The sequence below is a fragment of the Giraffa tippelskirchi genome, chromosome 2, assembly GCF_054371585.1.
Source record: "Giraffa tippelskirchi isolate mGirTip1 chromosome 2, T2T-mGirTip1v1.2.pri, whole genome shotgun sequence".
NCBI classification, from domain to species: Eukaryota; Metazoa; Chordata; class Mammalia; order Artiodactyla; family Giraffidae; genus Giraffa; species Giraffa tippelskirchi.
This window is the reverse complement of record NC_137276.1, coordinates 96973369-96997500: the sequence shown is the minus strand read 5'-3', so window position 1 is coordinate 96997500 and position 24132 is coordinate 96973369. Positions and strand designations below refer to the sequence as shown.

General features: G+C 39.6%; 1 protein-coding gene and 1 long non-coding RNA gene across 3 annotated transcripts in view; one reads left to right on the top strand and one right to left on the bottom strand.

The window, feature by feature from the left end:
- The window catches only part of LOC145538141 (uncharacterized), a 134878-nt gene that overhangs the window by 41669 nt on the left and 69077 nt on the right, over window positions 1-24132 (bottom strand). Inside the window, exons 5-7 of one of the 2 annotated variants that reach the window (XR_014076663.1) lie at window positions 21941-21997; window positions 20487-20631; window positions 19788-20088 (exon numbers count right to left, since the gene is read on the bottom strand). The gene's annotated coding sequence lies outside the window, so the exon portion shown is untranslated. Of the gene's footprint in view, window positions 1-1305; window positions 1432-19787; window positions 20089-20486; window positions 20632-21940; window positions 21998-24132 lie in introns of those variants that run through there. The other variant, XM_081569668.1, reaches the window with a different exon arrangement.
- LOC145538142 (uncharacterized) overlaps window positions 1-24132 on the top strand; it is a 67593-nt gene that overhangs the window by 41957 nt on the left and 1504 nt on the right. Inside the window, exons 7-8 of the long non-coding RNA XR_014076668.1 lie at window positions 3227-3299; window positions 4024-4151. This is a non-coding gene — a long non-coding RNA (uncharacterized LOC145538142). The remainder of the gene's footprint in view (window positions 1-3226; window positions 3300-4023; window positions 4152-24132) is intronic.

The following is a 24132-nucleotide window of genomic DNA, read 5'->3' as shown; positions in this document are numbered from 1 at the left end:
GCTTTCAAAGCTATTTTTCACCGAGAACTTGGGGCTTTGCTTTGAATTAAACTTAAACCCAATACAAGTTCAGGTCATTATCAAGAACAGCACACCGTGGTGTCTGGGATCTGCCATTCTCAGGACTTAGCTTCAGCAATTCTACTTCCACAAATGCTCAGAAGGGCTGTTAGTCCTATTTTTTCTTACTTGCATTTATCTTCAATCTTTTCCCCCGAGACATTTAAAAGTTAAGAAACCAGGGATACCCTTCTATAAACTGCTATAAATCCATGAGCCACTTTACTAGCACTAGGATACTTTGTCAATGGTGTGGTTTTGTTTTGTGTTGCCAAGATCAGGAACAAAATCACATTTTCACAATATACCTCCATCTTTTTGGCACCCAGCTTCTCAGTTTACAGATCACTTTGGGGAATTTAAAGATACCTCTGATGATTTTCCTCTGTGATCCTAAGAGAAGGTCATGAGACCTTTGGTTACAGAACCAACTCCAGAAATAACTCTTCTGTAATGAAAGAACAGAGACCCTTGACCATGAAACTAAAATCAAGACGCTACATCTGTTCTACTGAGGCTTTAAGCAGCTCAGCTTTAGTTTTCAGATAGGAGGGATCATAAATAGAAACTGTGTTGTTGGCGTGGAACGCTGGGAGGGATGAGACCTACAGGTATGGACAGTAACTGGGTGATTGTAGATGCCTCCTCAAAGTTCCTCCAATACTTTTTGAAATAGAAAAATAATGCAGTTGGGACTATATAGAATTAAGTATAACCTGCCGAGATTTGTTTGGTAACATTTTAATCATTTCTCCTTTTTGGGAACACTCTTTTGCTATGTTTGGCACACTCTACCTGCCTTTGTTTCTGTAGAACACTGCACATTAGAATCATCTGGTCAAATTTTAACTATATCAGTGTCAGGTGGGCCACCCTAAATGAAGCAAATCAGAATTTCTGAGGGTACAATGTGGATATGGCAGACCTATGGTTTTAAAAGTTTTTCAGGTGATTTTTTTGATAGGCACCATTTTTGAAATTTTTATTGAAATTATTACAATATTGCTTCTATTTTATATTTTGATTTTTTGGCTGAAAGGCATGTGGAATCTTAGCTCCCCAACCATAGATCGAACCTGTACCCCTGGCATTGGAAGGTGAAGTATTAATCACTGGAGTGCCAGGGAAGTCCCTTTTTCAGGTGATTCTAATGAACAACCAGGGTCAAGCATTGCTGTTGAAGGGAACAATGGTATAAGTAAACACAGTCTATAGAGAGGGAAAATACAAAATGTTAAACAATACTTCCCAGATATCTTGAATTTTCCTCGAGAGTGTCCAACAAGAAGAATCACTGGTGTTCCCTTCTCTCCACTAATCTGCTGGTTGAGATACCAAAGGTAACTGGCAGAAAGTACACTCAGCACAGATCTGTTGAAAAATTGATGGATGGGTGGCTTGATGGGTATCCCCCAACTCTTTGAGACCCCGTGGACTGTAGCCCACCAGGCTTCTCTATCCATGGGATTTCCCAAGCAAGAATACTGGTGTGGGTTGCCATTCCTTTTTCCAAGGGAATTCCTTGACCCAAAGATTGAACCTGTGTCTCCTGCATTGGCAGGTGGATTCTTTGCCACTGAGCCACCAGGGAAGCTCCTTGATGAGGATTACAATGGCTTAAAAATGGGTCACAGTAAGGGAGAGTGAGGTAAGTGGAATAAAGTTGAAAAAAAAAGTATCTGAATCCTCATGAGTTAGAAAGTAGAATATCATTCCCAAACCTAGAATGGATTCTCAGGTTTCTGGTAACTCTAAAGTCAAATTATATTCAACCTTTTGCATACAATTAAAGAAGATACTGGGCTTCCCTGGTGGCTCTGACAGTAAAGAATGCAGGATACCTGAGTTCGATCCCTGGGTTGGGGAGATCCCCTAGAGAAGGGAATGGCTACCCACTTCAATATTCTTGCCTGGAGAATTCCATGGACAGAGGAGCCTGGTGAGCTACAGACCATGGGATCACAGAGTTGGACATGACTGGGTGACTAACACTGTTATGTACTGTTTTTAAAGAGATATTATGCCATTAGATAAGCTCAATGTCAGTAATCGATTCCCAATGATTATGTTTTAGAGTCAGGGCACCCCAAAGTAATTCAATGTGCCTATTATGTACCAAAGAATGTTCTACTAGGAATACAGAAAAGAACTTAACTAGAAGAAGACAGACAAGAAGCCAAAAAGTTGCCTGTAATTTCCAGTTGTCTGGAAAGCTAAGCCATTTTCCAGTGACCACAGGTGAGTGATAGGTTGCCAGGTGATAAGAGAATGGGAGGTCGTTGATTTGATAATCATTACATATTCATGCAAAGCTTTATCCTTGTTGCAGTGCTAAGAACTTTGTTAATTTGGTTGTCTCATCTTTCTGCCAGTATTCTCCAGAATAACAAAATTAAAAAAAGTCATAGTACATACATACATTAGAATATTCATATGTTCCTAAATATATGAATGGCTTGATTCCTCCCCAACCTTTAAAAAATAACTCTATAACTTGAGATGCTTGTGGATATTTAATTTTTACATCTAGCATTTAAAAAATTGTTAAAATATGAGATAAATTTACCATTTAATTCACTTGTAAAAGTGCCTGCACTGGATTATATCTGTATTTTCTTGCTACTTGTTCACTGTTTGGGAGTTCACTCTCCAGGGCTGGCCTCTCCTCCTTTCTCTGGCTGGTGGTTTTGGATAATCACCTGTCCAGCACTAGCGACTATGAGGAGGCAGGCTGGAGTGATGAGATGCAAATCAGGGAACTCTGTTCTCTGTTAGATAGTCATTCTGGCTAAAACAGTTTGGCTTATTTGTGAATTTCCATTGTCCATGCTGGCCTCTCCCATTCCTTCTGAGGTCTAATCACCAAGCTTCTCTCTTTTTTCCCAATAGGTCTAAAATGTCTAATCTTGGCCCTAATTTTAGAGGTGCTATAGCTGCATGAGCCACTGGGATCTGTCCCCAGCACTCGTGTCACTGGCTGGCCTGGGCTACTGTGAGCCAAACTGGAGCAAGGCCTCGGGCAGGAGGAGAGCCTTTCGTCATTTCTCTGATCCTGGCTGCACCAGGCCTGGCTGGCTCTTACTCTTACTGGGAAAGTGAACAGGAAGGACGGTATGAAATATGAAAGAGACACAAGTCAGAAAGTTCTCTTTTTTTCTTTCCACAGCAGTTTGTGCTTCAAAAACCAGGCTGGAGAGGCATCCAAACCCTCTGAGATGGAAACTCTCATCATTTTGCAGGTCCCAGTGGTGGTGATAGGGGTGAGGGAGGCAGGGAATTAAGATTTTGGGTGGGTCATTTCCTTGCCTGCCCAGGTGTCTTTGGAAACCACCTCTTGTTAAAGAAAAGGAACAAATAAAAAAAGAGAAAGTAGGGGGTGGGGGAGGGAGAAACAGAAACACAGAGAGGCCTTTGCTGAGCCCATGCCTTTGTGCACTGCATTCAAACTGATTTGTACCCTTTGTAGTCTTAATTATTTGTGAGAGCGGGATAACAGGAGTACCCAGCTCACCCATTATTTCCTGCATAAAAAAAGGCACACAGAAGCCGCTGATCATTTTTGAATTAGCAAACATGATACTGAAAAAAAAAAAAGCATAAAAAAATTCATTAATACCATCAGGGATTAGGAGGCTGATTAAAGTGTAGCTGTTAGCGTATGCAAATGAGCGATAGGAATTTATCGGGGCCTGTGCAAGCTGTCTTGGAGCTGTAAAGCCCACGTATGTTTTTCAGCTGATTAAAATAGTTTTAAGTTCTGGAGAATTTTTTTTTTTTTTGTAGGGAATTAAAAAAAGAGAGAGACCATCATCTCTACTTTCCCTTTTGGCGAAATTTCTCTAAAGTATACTCCAACCATTCCACTTGACTGCACTCTCCCGTGCCACCTCCTTTTCTGTGAGTGGTGAGGATGCTCATTCCAGTGACTGCAAACTGAGCTCTTCCTGATGTTTCTTTCTCTAGGAGTTTCTCAGAACTCCTGTGACAAGACAGATGGGTCCTCAGCATTGACCCAAGGGGCTACGAGGACCCTACCAGGTTCTCCCCCAAGATGAACATCCTCCCTCCCCAGGATAAAGGCATATGAAAAGGTATTTGTCACTTAAGCACAGGGTATCAGGTACTCCCATACATGATCACTTACACTTACACCTTGGTTTTGTGAAGCAAAGCAGGGGGAGATGAGAGCGGAGAGATCAGGCAGGATGCGCTTGATGGACACTGGGTGGTCATGGCTGCCCTCGGCCTTGAAGCAAAGGCATTGTGGGAAAAAAGGAAGAAGAGAGGGACTTCCCCTCTTTGGGACCAAATCCGAATCCCATTTTCAAGACTTTGTATTAACATGTTAGTCTCACAATCATATCTGACTCTTTGTGAACCCATGGATGCATAGGGGTCAAGGCTCCTTTGTCCACGGGATTCTTCAGGCAAGAACACTGGAGTGGGTAGCCATTGTCTTCTCCAGGGGATCTTTCCAACCCAGGGGCTGAACTTGGGTCTCCCACATTGCAGGCAGATTCTTTAACATCTGAGCCACCAGGGAAGCCCTTCTATTAACATACAAGTTTTTTTTTTTTTCTCACTTCCAGGACTACAGAGAACTACCTAGTGACTAACGGATATCTGTGGATAATAGTCATAATTATTACTGCTGTTTATTAAGCAATTCTAGTGCTCGCCACTGTTGTAAACTCTTTTCCTTTTTCATCTCATTTGTCCTCATCACAAACATAGAAGTTAAGACTACTCCTATCCTCAATATGAAACGAAATAAATCCAGAATCTGAACCTTTCTTAGCATCTATATTGCTAGCCTGCTGGTTCAAGCCGCTACCTTCTCTAACTTGGATCTTGTGGTATTTTTCCTGACTGGCTCTTTGCTTCTACTCTTGGCCCTGACTCTGTCCAGACTGTTCTAAGGAGTCATGTAATATATAATAGAATCACATCATATCATCCCTCTGCTCAAAGCCCTCAGTAACTCCCCCTTTTCGCTTAGAGTAAGGGCCAAAGTAAAGGCTTGTGGAGGATGGAGGGAATTAAAAGTGCTCACTGAACTGAGAAGTCATCTTGAGACTGAAGAATTAGGCAGGCAACTCCACACAGTCAATGGATCACTTTATTATAGGGTAACTCACTCACAGGGTGGGATGGGGATTGGGCATACAATGATCTGGAAGCATTCATAGCTACACTTTGTACTGCAAGAGGACCATGGGAACAATTTAAAAGTTAACCTAGGGCTTGGAGACAGGACATGCAATGGTTAAATAGTCTCTCGGGCACTGGGAAAACATCAGGAAAATTTTCGTCTTTGTTTGGGAACTAATAGAGCATAGAAGCTACCTGGTCCTAATGATTATTAAGCAATGTCTGTCAGCCACAAGGGCCTTGACAACAGAGAGGTGATTCACTGCACAGTACAGTCCTCGGTAGGGTCAGCAGAAGAAGAAAGGAATTGTAGGGTCCCAAGATGGTGTCAGTTACACTAACAGCAATATAGTTGCCCACTTGGCTACACAAGTTACCCTATTCTCTCACCTTATTTCCCCTCCTTCTCACTCTACTCCAGACGCATTATCTTAGTTTTCCTCAAAAGCTCCAGCATCATTTTTATCTTGCTTTACTTTTTCTTCCTTCCAAAGCACTTATTTATTATATATCATTTATAAAGTACCTATTTATTATGTATACTGTCCGTTGCACCCTGCTAAACTATAAACTCCCTGAAGGAAGGGATCTTTGTCTATTTTATTCACCAATGTATCTCATGCATCTAGACAAGGCATTTATATCAGCTCAGTCAATAATTACTTGTTGATTTATAGAGCTTCAAAGTATTTGTAAACATTCTCATAAATAATAAAAAATAAATTATCAAAGACCCAAGAAGTTATGAACTATGTGTGACTTGGTTATCACTCTACCCCTAGCATTTAACCCATGGAAGGCAATAAATAAATATCGACTAAGTGAATAAATAAGTGGGATTAAACTTGTCAACCAATATTTTTGTGAAGAAATACCAATTTTCAGTCTGGTCACATAATTTAAAATAAACCTTATCCGAAGAAGGGAGGGATGGACTGGGAGTTTAGTGTTAGTAAATGCAAACTGTTATATATAGAATTGATAAAGAACAAAGTCCTAGTGTATACCACAGGGAAATATTGTCAATATCTTGGGATTAAACCATAATGGAAAAGAATATAAAAAGAGTGTATATATGTGTATAACTGAGTCACTTTTCTATACAGCACAAATTAACACAGCATTGTAAATCAACTATAATAAAAAGTCTATAAAATAAAACTTATCCATTAGTATTTAAATGATGCTTATTAAAGGCCCAAATATTTACTTCAAAAATATTTTTTTTCAGTCTGACAAAATAAGGGTTATAAGAGAAGCTTCTAATGGTTTGAAAGGGTTGACTGATTCCAGCTAGAGTGGTTCTGTAAGGTGTTGGTAACTGAATGGGGCTTTACAGCATGATCTGGTTGACCAAGTTAAAACAGTGGACTGACTTGGGTTCAAATCCTAGCTCTGCCACTTACTGATGAAGTTATTTTGGGCAGACCATTTGACTTTTCTGAGCCTAATTTTCTGTATCTGTAAAATAAGGATAAAAGGATAAAAGTAACATTTTCCTCATAGGGTTGTCATGAGATTTACTTGAGATATCACAAGTAAAAGCTCTGATATGGTGCTGCTGAGGGTCAGTATCATTAATAATATTTTATAGTGCAGGAAATGGCAACCCACTCCAGTATTCTTGCCTGGAAAATCCCATGGGCAGAGGAGCCTGGCAGGCTACAGTCCATGGGGTCATAAAAGAGTTGGACACAATTTAGTGACTAAACAACAAGTTCACTTACCTAATAAAAGATAGTTCTATGAATGAAAACAGCATTGGAAAGTCTAGTTTTTTTGAAATGAAGTATAGACATTGTCAAGAAGCAGAAGGGTTTGAAGAAAAGCCGCAGTGATGTTTAATGTTAGTTTTTTTTCAATTTGACTAAATGAATCAGTGAATCAACTATTACATGCTTTTTTGTAACTATTACCTGTTATTTATAAACTAGTAATTGTGAGTGACTCAGAGAAGTGGAAGACATGGTCTTTGTCCCCAGTTCATGCTAGAATCTGTAGGTAAGACTTGATATAATGGACATCCATTATTATGCAGATCAATATCCATTTACCCTTCTCCTGGTCACATCTGGATTTTTCTATGGGAAATCACCCTGTCTCTCTCTCTACCAAAGGCAGCTAGTATACTATTGGCACCAATCCCACTCCAGATCTCCGATGGACCTAGGCTCTGCCTCAGCCAATCAGGGCATTGCCTTTTCCCGGCCTTGTAATTGGTTCAGGAATGGGCATACGACCCAGTCAGAGTCAGTGAGACTCAATGAGACTTTTATTGGGCCTGCTGTTTTCCTCACTTGAGGTGAACCCAAGAGGAGGTAAGGCTGAAACTGGAGTAAACATCATGTCTCCACAGGGAAAAACCGTTTTGAAAATGGGATCCATTTTAGAGCTGGGGTGGGGGAGGGAGAGAGAGAAAGAGAGAGAAGTATTCATAGAATCAAAACGTATTTGAACTTGGATTTTTTCATTTATTGGGCCAATATGTTTTCTTCTTGTTTAAGTCATGTTGTGTTGAGATTTCTGTTCCTTGTGACACCAAAAGCATCCTAACTGATACCCTTAATATTAATTCATGAAAAGGCAGAGCAACAAGAAACAAACAATCCCCATATACCCATAAAACAAAAATGAACAGAAGTCTATCATGATTGGCTAACCGGCAGTGTGGAAGCTAACAATGACTGTGAGCCGTCAAAGGGGAAGGTTCCTCCTTCAGGAACTGGTGGCTGCAGGCAGTCGCTCCTCTTACTCTGTCTTCTTCTGCAGCTGCCAGTGACCCTTGTAATCAGCAGGAAGGACTGTCACACAGCTTTGGGAGCCAAATTGTTGGTCATTTAAGGCTCATGCCATCTTTCAGATGTCCTTCCTTACAAACGGGAAGGTCATGGATCCAGATAATACCTAATGTTGGCTTAAATTGTCATCTTATGGGGAGCAGTAAGTTTTGCCCAACTTCACCACCCTCTGACTTTTCTTCATACATGTCTTATTCTCAACTCCCAGCAGCATATGTTGTCAGCTGTCAGCCTCATGCATCTCCCTCCCAGTGATTGTGGGCAGACTACACAGGAAGAGCAAAAGCCCTCGTAAAATACACACTCCAGTTTGACTTGTTCCCAATGAGGGGACTTTTGGTTCTATTCACATATATAGCTAAATTCTTATGTCATGCTGGGGACAAAATATGGCCATTGGCCTATTCAAAAATTTAAATTTACATGTTAATAATACATCCCCTTGAGGAGTCTTACAAAATACAACCAGTCCCAAGCTTTCATTTTAAATTCCCTCATATAAGTCTGTGTTAGTTCTCTCCTCATTTTCAAACAAAGATCTGGTGGGACTGAGCTTAATCAGTGAATCCTCCTTTCCTGCTTACATGACTGTACATGCCTATTAGGCACACTTGAGAGAGCTAAACAGCAAAACCAGGTTTCTTTATCATTATTCTTATAGATCATATCTTGTTAGTGCTGCTGATTAACTGTGTTGTGTATGTCTTTAGCAAGAGTATGTGAGGTGCAAGAGATTATTGGCTTTGGAAGGGAACTGATGGCAAATATCTTTTCTTAAAAAATAGAGTGCATTTTGATTAGTCAGCATTTTGGTACAGCTGAACATAGAATCACATTTGAGCATACTCCCTGAAAATGAAATGGACTTTTTGTTTATGGTAAACCTATTGTCTTTTTGTCACTACTCACCTACAACAGGTGAATTCCAACTTGATGTTGGTTTTAAATGTTTTAAAGAGAGTATAGTGAATGTTTTGTTAAGATATTTGACATCAGTTTCCTTCCCTGGGCCAATAATTTCATTTCTGTACCTACTATACACTTTCTAAAATGACACGCAAGGTTTTTTTTTCTTTTGGCCTTGCTGTGTGACATGTGGGACCTTAGTTCCCCCACCAGGGATTGGACCCATGCCCTCTGCAGTAGAAGTGCAGAAGTCTTAACTATGGGGCCACTAGGGAATTCCCAAGACGTATAATTTGTATGATGCAGACAGTCTTTGAATGAAGACAAATAAAAGTGTGAACAAGAGATCTGGCTGTTCTGCCCCACCACAACTAAGGAAGTCTTCTCTGCCTGAGTTGAAAAACTAAAGTCCTTATGTCTGCCTGTCATGACAAATCGGAATGAGAGGATCTGTTCTTTGTGTCCAATCCTGCGGCATAGATTAAGATCCAACCATAAACCAGCACTGGTTTCTGCTCCTGATGACACCATTATCATTTTTAAACTTATCATTTATTCATTAAAGCAATCCCAGAGCTTACGGGGTTGTTGACAGAACATAAATATAAACATAAAAATAAATCATACAAAGTCCTCAAGAGCTGCCTGGGACTTCAAGGTCAACTGGTCCAATCCCCTGTTGAAGTGATGTAGCCATCAGATTCTTTACCTCTGTCCCCATGCCTTTGTTTCTAAAATCTCCTTTTAAGATGAAGGACCTCTATATGGGGTGCACTAGATGTTTTATAAAAATATTTATTTTAGTTAATTAATTTATTTGGCTGTGCTGAGTCTTAGTTGCAGCATGTGAAATTGAGGCATGAGAAATCTTCAGTTTCGGCATGTGGTATCTAGTTCCCTTACCAGGGATCAAACCCAGACTCCCTGCATTGGGAATCTGAAGTCTTAGCCACTGGACCACTAGAGAGGCCTAAGAGCTTATTAGGTCTTATGCTTTTATCTGGCCCTTAAGATAATGTGTCCTATGGTTTGTTTCCGCTTTGTTATGCCTCAGCTGAGATCTCAGTGTTTCAGGCTTAGGGATGTTTCTCCCTATAGTCTAACCTGTTCTAGTCTTCTTAGATCCAGGCTGAATATGGTGAGTCCTCCTTAGTGCTCTTCCTATGCTGAACTTGCTGGTTCTCTGGCCATTGACATCACCTAGCCGGGCACCTTTTTCAAAACATCCATGCTTACCTTTAATTGACATATTGTACTGGACAACATGACAGCAAATAGTGGTATAGAATAGCAAGATGAAAATCCTTTCACATATACATATCCTAGTGCAAAAACATACACATACCCCTTCAAGTTACATGACTTCACATGAGTAACAACTTCTCTGGGCCTCAATTATTTTTCATAAAATGACGAGTTGGACTAGATGAGCTCATGTACCTTTCATGTATCTGTTCTAACAGATGAAGACTAAATACATTTTCAGAATGAATATAGAAAACAACTGTATTCAGATATTCCCTGACACATGGAAACATTTGAGTAGCACAGAAGAAAATAAAAGGTATGTCATAAATCTCTTCACTGAAGCAATTTGCCTATGTAGATTATGAACTTGACTTTCCCTTTTTAAGGAAATCTTACTTGTAGGCCTTGGATATATTTAATTGGTCAAATAAAAGTTCTGGAGAGCATGTTAGGAAATGACCTAGTTTAAATACTTTAGAACTGGAAGCTTGATTTTAGTTCCTGCTGCCAGTGTTATTAATATTTTTGATGCAGTTCAATTTTTTTTTTGCCTTGTTTTTCCACTAGTGAACAGGGATCCCAGGCAACCTGACAGAAAGTCTGTAAACCAGCTGAAGTACTGTATTTGAATTCTACTATGTGTGTAGTATAGACAGCCTTGTAGATCACAGTTTGTGTGTGTGTGTGTATGCATGTAGATGTTCTGAACTAGGTTATATCATCTTGAGAGTAGCAGTTAAAGGGAAGGTAGCATTCCCCTCTGACCTTTGCCCTAGTACACAGTAAGATTCAGAAAGGCTTGGTGAGTGGTTGACAGAAGGCCAGAAACCCATGGGCTAGTTCAAGGCATTCACCCTTTCCCATGCATCAACCTTAAACAAACAAACAAACAAGGTTTCTGATATGAAATTTGAGTTTTATTCATTTTTAACTTTTTTCTTTTGCTATTCACAATCATAGTGAACAAACTTAACATTCTGCCAATGTCTGAAGAGAGATAAAAGGGGAGAGAAGTTTAACAACCCCCAGAGCAACATATATGAAATATAAATACCTGGGTATCTAGCACTGTTCTTCCACCAAATTCGAAGGTGCAGTTTTCTAGCTATTTATATTTTGTGATTATAAAAAACAAGAATAAAGTTTCAGATGAAAAATGAGCAATGAGGCTATGGAAGATGCTTACAACATTATTTTCATTGTTCAGAAGCCAAAATCAGCCTAAGCTAAAGTATCTTGCTGATGTCCCTAAAATATTCCATCTTTGGACAGAACCATTAACTATTTTTAAAAAGCCAATAATCAATAAGCCTTAATTTGTTGCACTGACATTTGTGCAGGTTTCATCTAGATGAAATTAATTAGAAAGAAAATGGTTTCTCAGCGATTGGCAAGAGGAAGGGGGTCCATGGCAAGATAAGTTTGACCCTGTGTCTTGGAAACATTTTAATGAGGTGAGGCCTCAGTGTATTTGGATCTGGCTGCTTGTTAAGTGTGCATTGACATTTCTAATGGGTACAGGAGGTTTCGAAAGTGGGCCAATGACTTTGAAGGCATTTCACGGGTCATTGAAGTTCTAGATGGGTAAAGATGGTAATAAGACTGAATAAAATGTACACAGAGTGTGAATTAAACATCTGGGAGAAAGAGATGTGAAGAAAAATCTCACCAAGAACATGGCACCCCTCCCTCCACATTCTCAGCTGAGACACTAGTTTCTGAACACTGTTCACTGAAGCTCAGTCTGGTCCCAACTGGCAGACACCAAAGGATGACTCTGCTATGAGGGGTCCTCTGCCCATCCCTGTCAGTGCCATTCACTTAGGTTAACCAGGTTCTGAGAAGAGTGGGAAAGGGTTATTCATGCCAGAGTTCTTGGGGGATAGCATTTGCTTTAATTACTTCAGAACCCTTCATATCAATGAGACTAATGGAATTAGACAAGGAAAACACTACCAAGACTTGATCAAATACATTGGAATTTCCCTCTTGGCATGTAATTAGGTTAAGAAGAGTGATTTAGAGTAAACCCAAGGTACTGGCTCATCATTAACGTAAGTCTCCAGAGGAGACCAGAAGAGCCTGGACACTGAGGTTTTGAGCATTTGGGGTCACAAGTCACTTGGAAAAATGCCAAGCTACCTGGAAGGTTAGTTTCACTTGGGCCCAGGGCCTCCGGAGGGGAAGGGGAGAGGTAGCAGGGGCTGAACGTGGTGGGCTCTCTGATTGTGACATGAACACTCTCTCTTGAATCATCTTTTCCAGTGCGGACCCCCTTTCTCTTGTGTGACCTCACTTTACCTCTTGGGCAGACTCAGAGGGACACTTTCTGCTGGGCAAGGGCTCTCCCAGTAAGTTAGAAGATGAAAGCCGCCAAATGAAAAAGGGTGAGACAAGAAGACTTCAAAAAAATGTCATGGTCTAAAATATGGTTTTCCCTGAAACTATCTAAGATTTATGTAGAACCTTAAGACATGAAGGCAGCACAGAAATGGTTGTGGGCATCAGGAGGGCCCACAAATATTTGTGCACTGCCTTTGGGTTCCTGTTTAGAGTTATCACAACAGTTGTGAGAGCAAACATGTCCTTTGCATTATTAGGTACCAGGTACTGTGCTACACATTCTACACTCACTATTTTCTTTAATGTTCACAGTATTCTATAATGAACCCCCACAAGACAGTTTACAGAAAAGGAACTGAGGTACAGAGAGTTTTAGGAACTTATGGAAGGTCACACCATTGGCATGTGGAAGAAGCCAGTCTCAGTGCATTTTGATCACCAATTACATCTGCTGTGAGAAGTCCACAGCAGATGTCCACATTGGCTTCAGTGCTCAGGAATGTTTCTCTACGGTGGAGTATTAATGGGATAAATAATGGTTTCCTAGGGAGGAAAGATTGAGAAAGAAAGTTAGAAAGGAAAAGAGTCCATAAAGATGAAGGGAAATCAACATCAATGTTGGTGACACATGGCTGTGTGGAGAAAGGGGAATTTCTGCATCAGTAGAGATACACAAGCATGAGACCCTCCATATAAAGGATGAAATTGGCCCCTCTAATAAGATAGCTCCAGAGGCACGTGGAACACCAGGCAGCCATGGGGGTGACAGGCATCTAGATAGTCCCCCAGGAAAGAGGCATGTCTTGCAGGCTGGGAAAGAAGTGAGGACAGTGCTGTATACTGCAACCAAATACCGATCAATCAGAAATGGGTTGCCTGCTAGACTCATAAATCCAGAATATGACAAAAGGGACTGCAAGACTCTGAAAATCCACATGACCTCCTTTTTCTGATGATTTGCATGCCTTCATTCCAAAATATTACTTAAGCCCCTCACCTTGTGTCAGGAGCTGGGGAGACAAAAGGAAATAAGGTAGCAACTTTGCCTTCAAAGAGGTTGCAGTTGAAAAGACATAAAACCAAAAAATTGCAACAGAAAGAAACTGGTGATTGATGCTAAAATGGGGATATAGAAATGTCACAGTTCAGACTCAGAGGAGGCAGAGGTCAGCTCCACTGGGTGGTGTTTGGAGTCCTTAGCACTAGGTAGAAGCAGAAAAGAGGGGTGGATGTTTTGGGGTAAAAATTAGAGAAATTAGAGTCCTCAAAAGGATTCACAGTTCTGGATAGGAAGCTGAAAGACTTGGGAGTAAAGGAGAATTTTCTATTTCTCTGTTTACCTATTAAAAGAAAGGAGGCAGTAGTCAATGAAGAGTAGATTATGGATTGTCTTGAAGAGAAGGATTTGTTTTCCCACCTCACTTAAGAACTGATGGATAAGGACCAAGGGCCCACTGTAAGCCTGTGTTTGATTAAAGATCTGCATGCTCACTATTGAGCCTTTCAGCCTGAATAGGAGAAAGAAACATCTAAAGAAGCTTGGGAATCTGGACACTCAGAAGGTCCATGTCCATGATCCTTGAAGAAAAAGGATCCTGGTTCAATAGAAGGAGCACAAGATGGGGAATCAGACATAGGGTTTTAGCTCAGGTTTTGCAGTGAATTAGTTATGTGAGCTTGGATAAATGACTTCCCTCTCTAGACCTCAGTTTCACTTTATTGTCTGTAAGATGAAGGGGTTGGACTAGCTGGCCTCTGTGTTTCTTTTCAATGCCACACCTAATTTTCTTTAATTCTAATTCTCTGAGAAATGGATCAGGACTAACACAGCCTCCCTCGGGTGAGGGCAAGAAGGCAAGCACAGTCAGAACTTTAACACGGGAGCTTCCCTGGTGGCTCAGTGGTAAAGAATTCACCTGGCAATGTAGGAGACATGGGTTTGATCCCTGATCCTGGAAGATCCCACATGCCATGGAGTAACTAAGGGCCACAACTATTGAGTCTGCATTCTAGAGCCTAGTAGCTGCAACTACTGAACCCTCATGTGGAAACTGTTGAAGTCTGAGCCCACTAGAGCCCATGCTCCGCAACAAGAGAACCACTGCAATGAGAAGCCCATGCTGCAACTAGAGAAAAGCCCACACAGTAGAACAGTCAAAAACAAAATAGATACAATTTTTTTTAAAAAAGGACTTTAACACAGAGAGGGAAAGGCATTCACCAAGCAAAGCTGAGACCTGCAGCTTGATTGGCCGGGTTTGCTGCGCCAGTGTGGTAGAAGAAAAGGAGGGGGGGGGGAGCCTCACGATTTCAAAAGAAAGCCTACTTCTCCAGGAAATCCAGGGTTAACTGGGGAGGAACTTCCAGGTGAATTTCTCAGAAGAGGGAGCAGGATGCCTCTTTCACCAGCAGAAGCTGCAGGTTGGCCAGTCAAAGAGAGCAAAGACAAGGCTCTACAGGACAAGGCTTGAAATATGCCTCCTGAGCTGGTGAGTGCAGGGTTGGGGGCTTCACCAACTCCACTAAAATCTGAATGCCTGATAAGTTCTTGGCTTGATCTGCTATTAAATCCAGAGAAAGTGAGACAGCATGAAAGGATCTACTCTTTTGAACTCAGTTCTTACTCAGAACAAAACGCTCAAGGCAAGAGGATAAAATTTTTTGGCTTAAAATAAATATGTTTGTAAAGCACGAAGTTCAAGAAATGGATAGTGGGGCAAGTTGGTTCTATAGCCTTAAAAAGAATAACCTTTTCATATGAGAGTTTACTCCCATTTGTTTTTCCCTTTGAGCCTCACTGAAACCCCACAGGGTGGGCTGATTTTGCAAATGAAGAAGCAAGCCATGGAAAACCTGATAAAAACCTGAATCTTTGATGCTCATGCCCCACCTTTTCTGGGGCATCATCCTACTGCCTTGCTGGAGGAACTTGCACCAACAGACACATTTTTATCCAATCTAAAGCAAGCACTTTCTGTCCTTGCAGGAATTTTTGCACAATACAGAAAAAGATAAAGAAGAAAAATGTAAACAACCGATCCAGAGATAACTGGCATTATTTTTAGATTCCCCCCATCAACCCACTTATTTTGAAAAACCAAAAGTTGAAAGGTAATGAGTCTCTGTTAACCCTTCACCCAGATTCACCAGTTGTCAACATTTTACCATGTTGGCTTATCCGTCTTTGCTCTACTGTTCGGAGATAATTTGCAGACATCATGATATTTCATCCCTGAACATTTCAGAATATGTATCATAAGAACAAGTTCATTTCCCTACAAAGTCATAACAGCATTATCACAACCAAAATTTTAATATTGATTGAATAATATCATCTAGGAATTAATCTATACTCAGATTCCTCAATAGTCATCTAAATGCCCTTTGTAACCTTTTGACTTTGATCCAAGATCTAATCGAGTTCCATGTTTTGCATTTGATGTCATGTCTTAAGTATGCTTTAAACAAGAACAGTCCCCCACGGGTTTTTGTTTGTTTGTTTGTTTGTTTTGGTCTAGTCTAGGCCAGTTGGAATAGTTTTCAGATTTCATGGTCATCATGAGATTCATGGTAAACATTTTTGGCAAGAATACGACATAGATCATGCTTTGTACATTTTGGAGATTTAATTTCCTATACTCAACCTATATAGTTTTTCTAATAAAAAAGACTAATACATGCTATTATTTTTTTTTTAAAAAAAGCTTTAAAAAATATTCCAACAATATTCCAACACTTGGTGCTTGGCACTATGCCTAATACATTGTTCAGTGAATTGTTAAATGAGTTCATGCACTGCCTCTATTGGTAATGAACCTCTTGTCCTTGGAAGTATTCAAGCAGAGGCTGGATTACCCCTGATGAAAAGAGTTGAAGAGGGGATTTGGCATTGAGAGGAAGTCTTTGCCTTTGACTGTAGTGTAGTTTTCTGGAGAGTTTGTGTTTTCCCATATCTCAAATTAGAATGTAACATGAACATTACTATTGAAATTTTTTGAAGTTCTTCCACATCTTTTTCTCTCTCCCTTTGTTACTAAGTTCCTTCTTTTCTTTGTCATCATTTTCTTAACTGCTTCTCAGGACTTTACAAGACTTTTCAGGCTGTGATAACAAGAATGCCTTATTATACTCTTTTGGAACCAGTAAGGAGTTGAGCTGTCCCAGAGGAAACTGGACCAGCCTAGGGAAGAGCTGTTTGTTCTAGAAAAATAGTTCAGGACACCCAAGTGTGTCCATCAGCAGAGAGTTGTGTAGAGTCCTAGAAGGTGTGAGAGAGTATGAGGAAACCACCTCCACCAGGTTTCTTAAGAGGATGCTTCTACCATATTTCCTAGTTTTAACAGCAAATTCTGTATCCTGGGTTGCCTTTAATTTCAAAGAGTCTTTTTGAAGTTTGTGCCTCTACATCGTGCATGGAAAGAATAGCTTCCATCCGCCTGTGTGGGGCTGTTGCATTATTCCACTGGCTTTTTTTTCCCCCCGGGCTTGCCTGGGTAATGTTCTTCTCTTACAAATTTCATCTCACTGCACTGTGCATTGAAACGACGCAGTTATGGAGCGCACAGGGAAAAAAATTATAATGCCATTAAAAGTTATCATAAATTTCAGATCAGCATCACTTCTAATCCGATACACAATTTTACTGCCTCTATAAAGTAGGTGATTTGCAGTGGTCTGAGGCGTCTCCTGGAGCGTTTTACTTCTTTTTAAATTAAACACACCAACTTTGTGCTGAATTCAGAGTGTGGACATAAAAAAGGGGGTAAAAAGGAGAGGGAAGGGACATCAGATGGGAATTGCAATTGAATCTTTATATATGCCATCTTGGCACTGTGGTACTAAATATAGTGCCAGGTAAATAGATGTGCTGAAATATTCAGAATAAAAAACAAATGTTCCAATAGCAGAAGCAGTGAGCCCTGAGAATGATCCCACAGTGGGTGTGCTTAAAATAATAAAATACTGTTGTTTAAGACTACTCAATCCTAGAAAACCTTATGTTGTAAAAAAAAATATAGTGCTGGTATATGTGTGAGGGGCTGTGTTTGTTGAACATATACAAGTATATAAAAACTCCTAGGAAATTAAATAGAATATAAGGAGCTTGATTTTACTGGTTGGAAAGTTACACTGATTATTTCTTTGAGGTGCATTAACTCTTTCTGGAAGCTTAGGCCATCAGAAGTTGTCATTTACTAAATGGTTACTGAATATTCTGAAATGTGATCTTCCCAGCAGGGGCTGGGGCATTAGCCCAGGTACAGACAGGTGTATTCTGTATACATAGAGGTGGTGCACACCCAGGTGTTAGTACAAAAGAGAACGTGTTCACAGGGTTTCTGGTTGAAGGGATTTAACTGAATGGTGACATTGGTTCTCCATCACACTCAGATGCTGTTGTCCAAAAAAGAAAAAAAACCAATCATTTTGCTAACTATATACTTTATGCAATACTCTGAGCCAAATACTGAAGATCCAAATTAAAAAACCCAAAACTTATAGGTCTACCCTCAAGAAGCTCTCATTTTAGAGTGTTGTGTGTGTTAGTCACTTGCCATGTCCGGCTCTTTACAATCCTATGGACTATAGCCCTCTAGGCTCCTCTATCCATGGAATTCTCCAGGTAAGAATAATACTGGAGTGGGTTGCCATTCCCTTCTTCAGGGGATCTTTCCGACCCAGAGATCAAACCTGGGTCTCCTGCATTGCAGGCAGAATCTTTACCAACTGAGCCACCAGGGAAACCTGCTTTATAGGAAGTCAACTAATGATTCCAGTAGAACATGTTCAAGGTTGTCATAGATGTCCATGATCACTGGAAGTGCACAGGGGAGAGGAAGTCACATGTCCATCATGGTAAAATGAAATATGACAACTTATATCCCTTTCAAATTGGGTCTAAGTTCTCTAGTCCAAATATTTTCAGCAATACTAGTTGATAAATCAACAAATAATGCATTAAACAAATATGCATTCAGCTCTGGCTACTATATGTTATTTATTTTCATGCTTATTACACTGCCTGCAATAATCAGAAATGAACCGAATATTTTTTGAATTAATGAAGCTAGCGATACCAAGATGAATAATAATACCCAGTATGCGACACACTTTGCATTTGAAAGGTGTTCTTACTTTGGCTATTTAATCCTTTACAATGAGGTAGGTATTATTGCAACTTTACAGATGGAAAAGAGACTGTGAGGGAAAGTGATTTCTCCCTAAATATGTACCGGGCTGGACTGAATCCAGATCATCTTGTTGCATATTTGCCTTTGTTCTGCACCAGCTGGCTTGTGTGTGATGCACATGTACAGTTGCTGGTGTGGATGAATCACATGTTGGGCCCCTGGGAGGGCTGTGACAACAGGTTGTGGTGTCATGGCTGACTCCCAGTAGAACCAGAGGACCTGGACATAATTGTGAACTGTGGTGACTAGTAATTGCTCTCGTGATGTCCTGTGGATTGACTGTAACAGATTAGATGGGAAGAAAGCTTTGATCATGATGCAATACCAGAGTCAGGTAATAGTGCATAACACTATGGGCATGTAATACCTGTCAGCTCACTATAATCTCTTGCAGTCTTCACTACAGTCCTGTAAGGTGGGTGCTGTTATCATCAGCCCTATCTTATGGATGAAGAAATCAAGGCAGAGAGAGATTAAGAAATTTGCCTAAGGTTATACAGGTGAACATGTTGGAGTTAGGATTCTAGTCCAGAAAATTCACCTCCAGAGTTTGTTGCCTGGAAATAATAGGACACAGTTTATTCATCTCACTTGTGTTGATGGGTGTCCTCACTATTACTGTAGACAGTGTGCTCTGCTAAGAGATGGTTAAGTGGAGGTGGGACATGCCCTATTATTAATACAAGAAGTAGCTACCGTTGTGTGGAAATGACCGAATGAATGAATGAGTGAAATCATTTCTAGGTATTACTGGAGAATGATGTATTGCTAATCTCATGTAGGACAATCATGCACATTTCTTAATATTTTGTATTTTGAAATCTGGTTTTATTTGTTCAGCAGTGTCAGCAAAGTTGGACTTCCTGATGTGAAATACAATCTGTTGTGAACTTTAAATATCTATTAACTGGCTAATTAATGCATTTAGTAAACTAATTAGTGAACATTTGTTAAGTGCCTGCTAGTGTCTTAGATACTCTGATAGGAGTTCATTTATCGTATCACTGTTGTCTTTAATTAAGGCCAGCCGTCTTACCTGAAACACAGATGTTTAACCTTTAAATGAAAATAAATACCAAGGAATTGGTGATTACTCTTCACTCCCATGAATATTGGGTGATATTTATTTAGTATTGATCTGGAGATAAGATTATGTTTAAACATACATTGAAACTGGTAGGATTTGGAACAATTGTGAAGACCTTCATCTTGCCTAGTTTGTGGGACTTCTTGAATGTGATGAAACTTTAATGACAAAAGTTGGCTGGCCTTGAGGGATGAAGAGCTGTGGACTGTGTCCTGTGTCTGGCCACTCCTTAGAGCCTTAAATACATGCACATTTGCCATTTTACTGAGGAAGACTGGGGCTCATGACATCCTGAAGTCAGGGGCTTAAATAAAAGTATGATTGACAGTGATGAAGTTAGGGCTGGGAAAAGAATATGTCATTAATGAATGACTCTTAATTAAACAACAAATTATTTCACTTTATAATGCTTACAATAGTTTAAAATAAGTTTTCAGATACTTTTGTGAGATGATCCAACTGAGCTTAGAGAATATGAACAGAATTTTTAAAACGGCATTTTTGTATCCAATTCAAATTAACAAAGCTTTTCAGTTAGCAACAAATACTAGCATTGCTTCATAGTGTAGATCAGTAATTTTATTATATAAGAAATTCTATACAAAAGATTGGATCAGTTAGGGAGGTGTTCAGTTGCAAGTAACAGAAAAATCTGACTTATAGTGATATAAATACAGGAAATTTTTTAAGAAACATATTTACATTTAGTATAAATAGATGTCTCAGATGTCTAGAGTTAGGTGGCTGAAGGTTTTGGTTCAGTGTTTCAGTGGAAGCAGGCTTAGTTTTTATATTTCAGTTTGGCTCTCTCATGGTTGCAGTATGGCTTCACAGTCAGAACCTAGATCTCATTCAAAGAAGGAAAAAGAGAGGTAGAAGCCAGGTACATGGTATAAAAAGCAAAGTTTTCTGAGAAATCCCATCAGACATTGGCTTCACTTCGTTGTTCCAAGTTGTGACTCAAGGCACTCCTAGCTGCAAAGAATGCTGGGAAAATGAGCACTAACACTTTTCAGCCTCTATATAGTCAAGGAGAAGAGGTTGGAAGAGGTGCTGAGTCCATTCGCCTCATAGATGCACTCCCAAATCTTATTCCCCCCAAAAAAAATAATGATAAATATAATTAACATATTGTCTCTAAAATATGTTATGGAAAAAATATGTTATAGAAAGTTTCAAGCATATCCAAAAGTACAGATAGTGATATAATAAATCCTCATGAACCCATTACCCATCTTCAATAAATATTAACTCGTAGCCAATACTGCTTCATATATATCCCTACCATTAAAAATATCTCTGGATATTTGAAAGCAAATCCCAGACATTATAGCATTTTATCCATAAATATTTCAGTATATGTCTCCAAAAGTTAAGAACTATTTAAAAAGAAAATATAGCCATGTTACCACTATACCCCAAAATTAAATTAACAAAAATTCCTTCATATTATCAAATATTTAGTTTATATTCACATCTTTCCAATTTCTCATCATTTGTAAACAGTTTGAATCAAGTTATAGTGAAGAAGGAATTCATGGGGCCTGGACTCCATCTTAGGCCTGTTCGTGCTGATCATGTTTGGCCACCTCTCTAACGGACTCTGAACTCTGTGCTTAGTGCCTGTGGAAATGACAATAGAAGGATAAGACCCCCTCTGGACAGGGGAATCTTGAAGATTGTATTCAGATTACTCATCACCTAAGAGAAAACATACACTAATCCCCCTACCTCCGGACAGGTCATAGATTTTTTTTCTGTCACCTCGGGCTTATTGATAATTGATTGTTTGAACATGGGGTTATTGTGATTGTATTTACCTTTCCTTTGTTTATGGAAGTCACAAGGAAGTTGGGGTGGTGGGTTCAGACACGTACACATGGGGTATAAAAGATTTTCACAAATGCTGGTGGGGTCCTTGGCTAAGAGGAGACTCTGCCTTGGGCCTGCCGGTGTAATAAACTGCACTTCACTATCTGCATCGTCCTTCTGAGTGAGCTTGTTTCCCGGAAAACGTGGCTATAACAATAGCAGTCTTTTCTTTGTAAAATTGACTATCAATTATTTTGTTCATGGATTTGGAAGTGTTTTTAATTGGTGTATTTAATACTAGTATGTTTTTCCTCTATGTTGTAGACAAATGCCTATGCACTTACTATTTGTAGTACTTCTGAAATTCGAAGATTTATTGTGGCCGCCCAAGGTTTGACCACCTGTACAAAGAGAATCATACATTATAGGATCTACAGGATTTTAATATTGCTTCCTAAAGTCTAGCTTGAAAGTTGAAAGATTGGAAGATAGGTGCATTCCTTTGGAGAAGCTATGTGCATTAAGAAGTCTTAGACTAAGCTCTGTGTAAACTCCAAGTTTGAGGATGACTCACAGTATGCATTGAGGGTGGTAATAGAGATGCAATGCCCTTTCTAGATCCTGTTCAGGCTCATGAGTTTCTTTATTTGAAATGAATAGTTAGGGAAAGCCTTTCCAAATGTGACTCAAAGTCCAGAAGTCACTAAGGAAGACAGTAATAAATTTGAGTACAGAAAAATAAAACACTTATGTATGAAAAGAAAGAAAACATCAAAACATAAACAAGTTTAAAGACAAGTGACAAATCAGGGGAAAACATGTACCTCATATCACAGACAAAGGGCATTCATCAGGCAAGAGATGATGGTATTTGAACTGAGGCAGTATTGTGAGCACGTAGTAAAGGGAATTAACTCAAAACATGTAATGGAAGTGGAACCAATAGAGTTTGCTGATGGGTTGAATTAGGACATGAGGAGAAGAGCAATAAAAGGGTCAATTCTAGGAAAAATTTTTGGAAAGTAGTCAAGTCTCATGGAGATATTTTATGTCTTTAATGCCAATTCTGATTATCTCAATGTCAGTCTTAACTCTGAGAGACTAAGAAACTACCATTATGGGAAATATCAGATCTCTCTCTATTTAAAAATAACTTTAGTTATTTAGTTCAGTCACTCAGTCGTGTCCAACTGTTTGCGATCCCATGGACAACAGCATGCCAGGCTTCTCTGTCCATCACCAACTCCCAGAGCCTACTCAAACTCATGTCCATTGTGTCAGTGATGCCGTCCAACTGTTTCATCCTCTGTTGTCCCCTTCTACTTCCACCTTCAATCTTTCCCAGCATCAGGGACTTTTCCAATGAAAAGACTTTTGCATCAGGTGGCCAAAGTATTGAAGTTTCAGCTTCAGCATCAGTCCTTCCAATGAATATTCAGGACTAATTTCCTTTAGGATGGACTGGTTGGACCTCCTTGCAGTCCAAGTGACTCTCAAGAGTCTTCTCTAACACCACAGTTCAAAAGCATCAATTGTTTGGCACTCAGCTTTCTTTATAGTCCAACTCTCACATCCATACATGACTACTGGAAAAACCATAGCTTTGACTACCTGGACCTTTCTTGATTAAGTAATGTCTCTGCTTTTTAATATGCTGTCTAGGTTGGTCATAGGTTTTCTTCCAAGGAGCAAGCATCTTTTAATTTCATGGCTTCAGTCACCATCTTCAGTGATTTTTGTGCCCCCCCAAAATAAAATCTGTCACTGTTTCCATTGTTTCCCCATCTATTTGCCATGAAGTGATGGGACAGGATGCCATGATCTTAGTTTTCTGAATATTGAGTTTAAAGCCAACTTTTTCACTCTCTTCTTTCACTTTCATCAAGAGGCTCTTTAGTTCTTCACTTTCTGCCATAAGGGTGGTGTCATCTGCATATCCGAGGTTATTGATATTTCTCCCGACAATCTTGATTCCAGCCTGTGCTTCATCTAGCCTGGCATTTGCATGGTGTGCTCTGCATATAAATTAAATAAGCAAGGCGACAATATACAGCCTTGATGTACTCCTTTCCCAATTTGGAACCAGTTGTTGTTCCATGTCCAATTCTAACTGTTGCTTCTTTACCTGCATACAGATTCTCAGGAGGCAAGTTAGGTGTTCTGGTATTTCCACTTTTTGAAGAATTTCCCACAGTTTATTGTGATCCACACAGTCAAAGGCTTTGGCGTAGTCAATGAAGCAAAAGTAGATGTTTTTTTGGAACTCTCTTGCTTTTTCAATGATCCAGCAGATATTTACTGAAGTTTTAATTTACATGTAATAAACTGCACATATTTGAAGTTTACAATTTCATAAATTAGACATATATATATATACACCCATGAAACCATCATTACAATTAAAATAATGAATGTATCCATTGCCCCTATAAGTTTTTCTGTCTCTTTGTAATTCCTCTATTTCTCCCTCTCCATCTCACCCCTCCCATCTCCAGTAAACCATTGATCTTTCTGTCCCTATAGATTTAGTTTTATT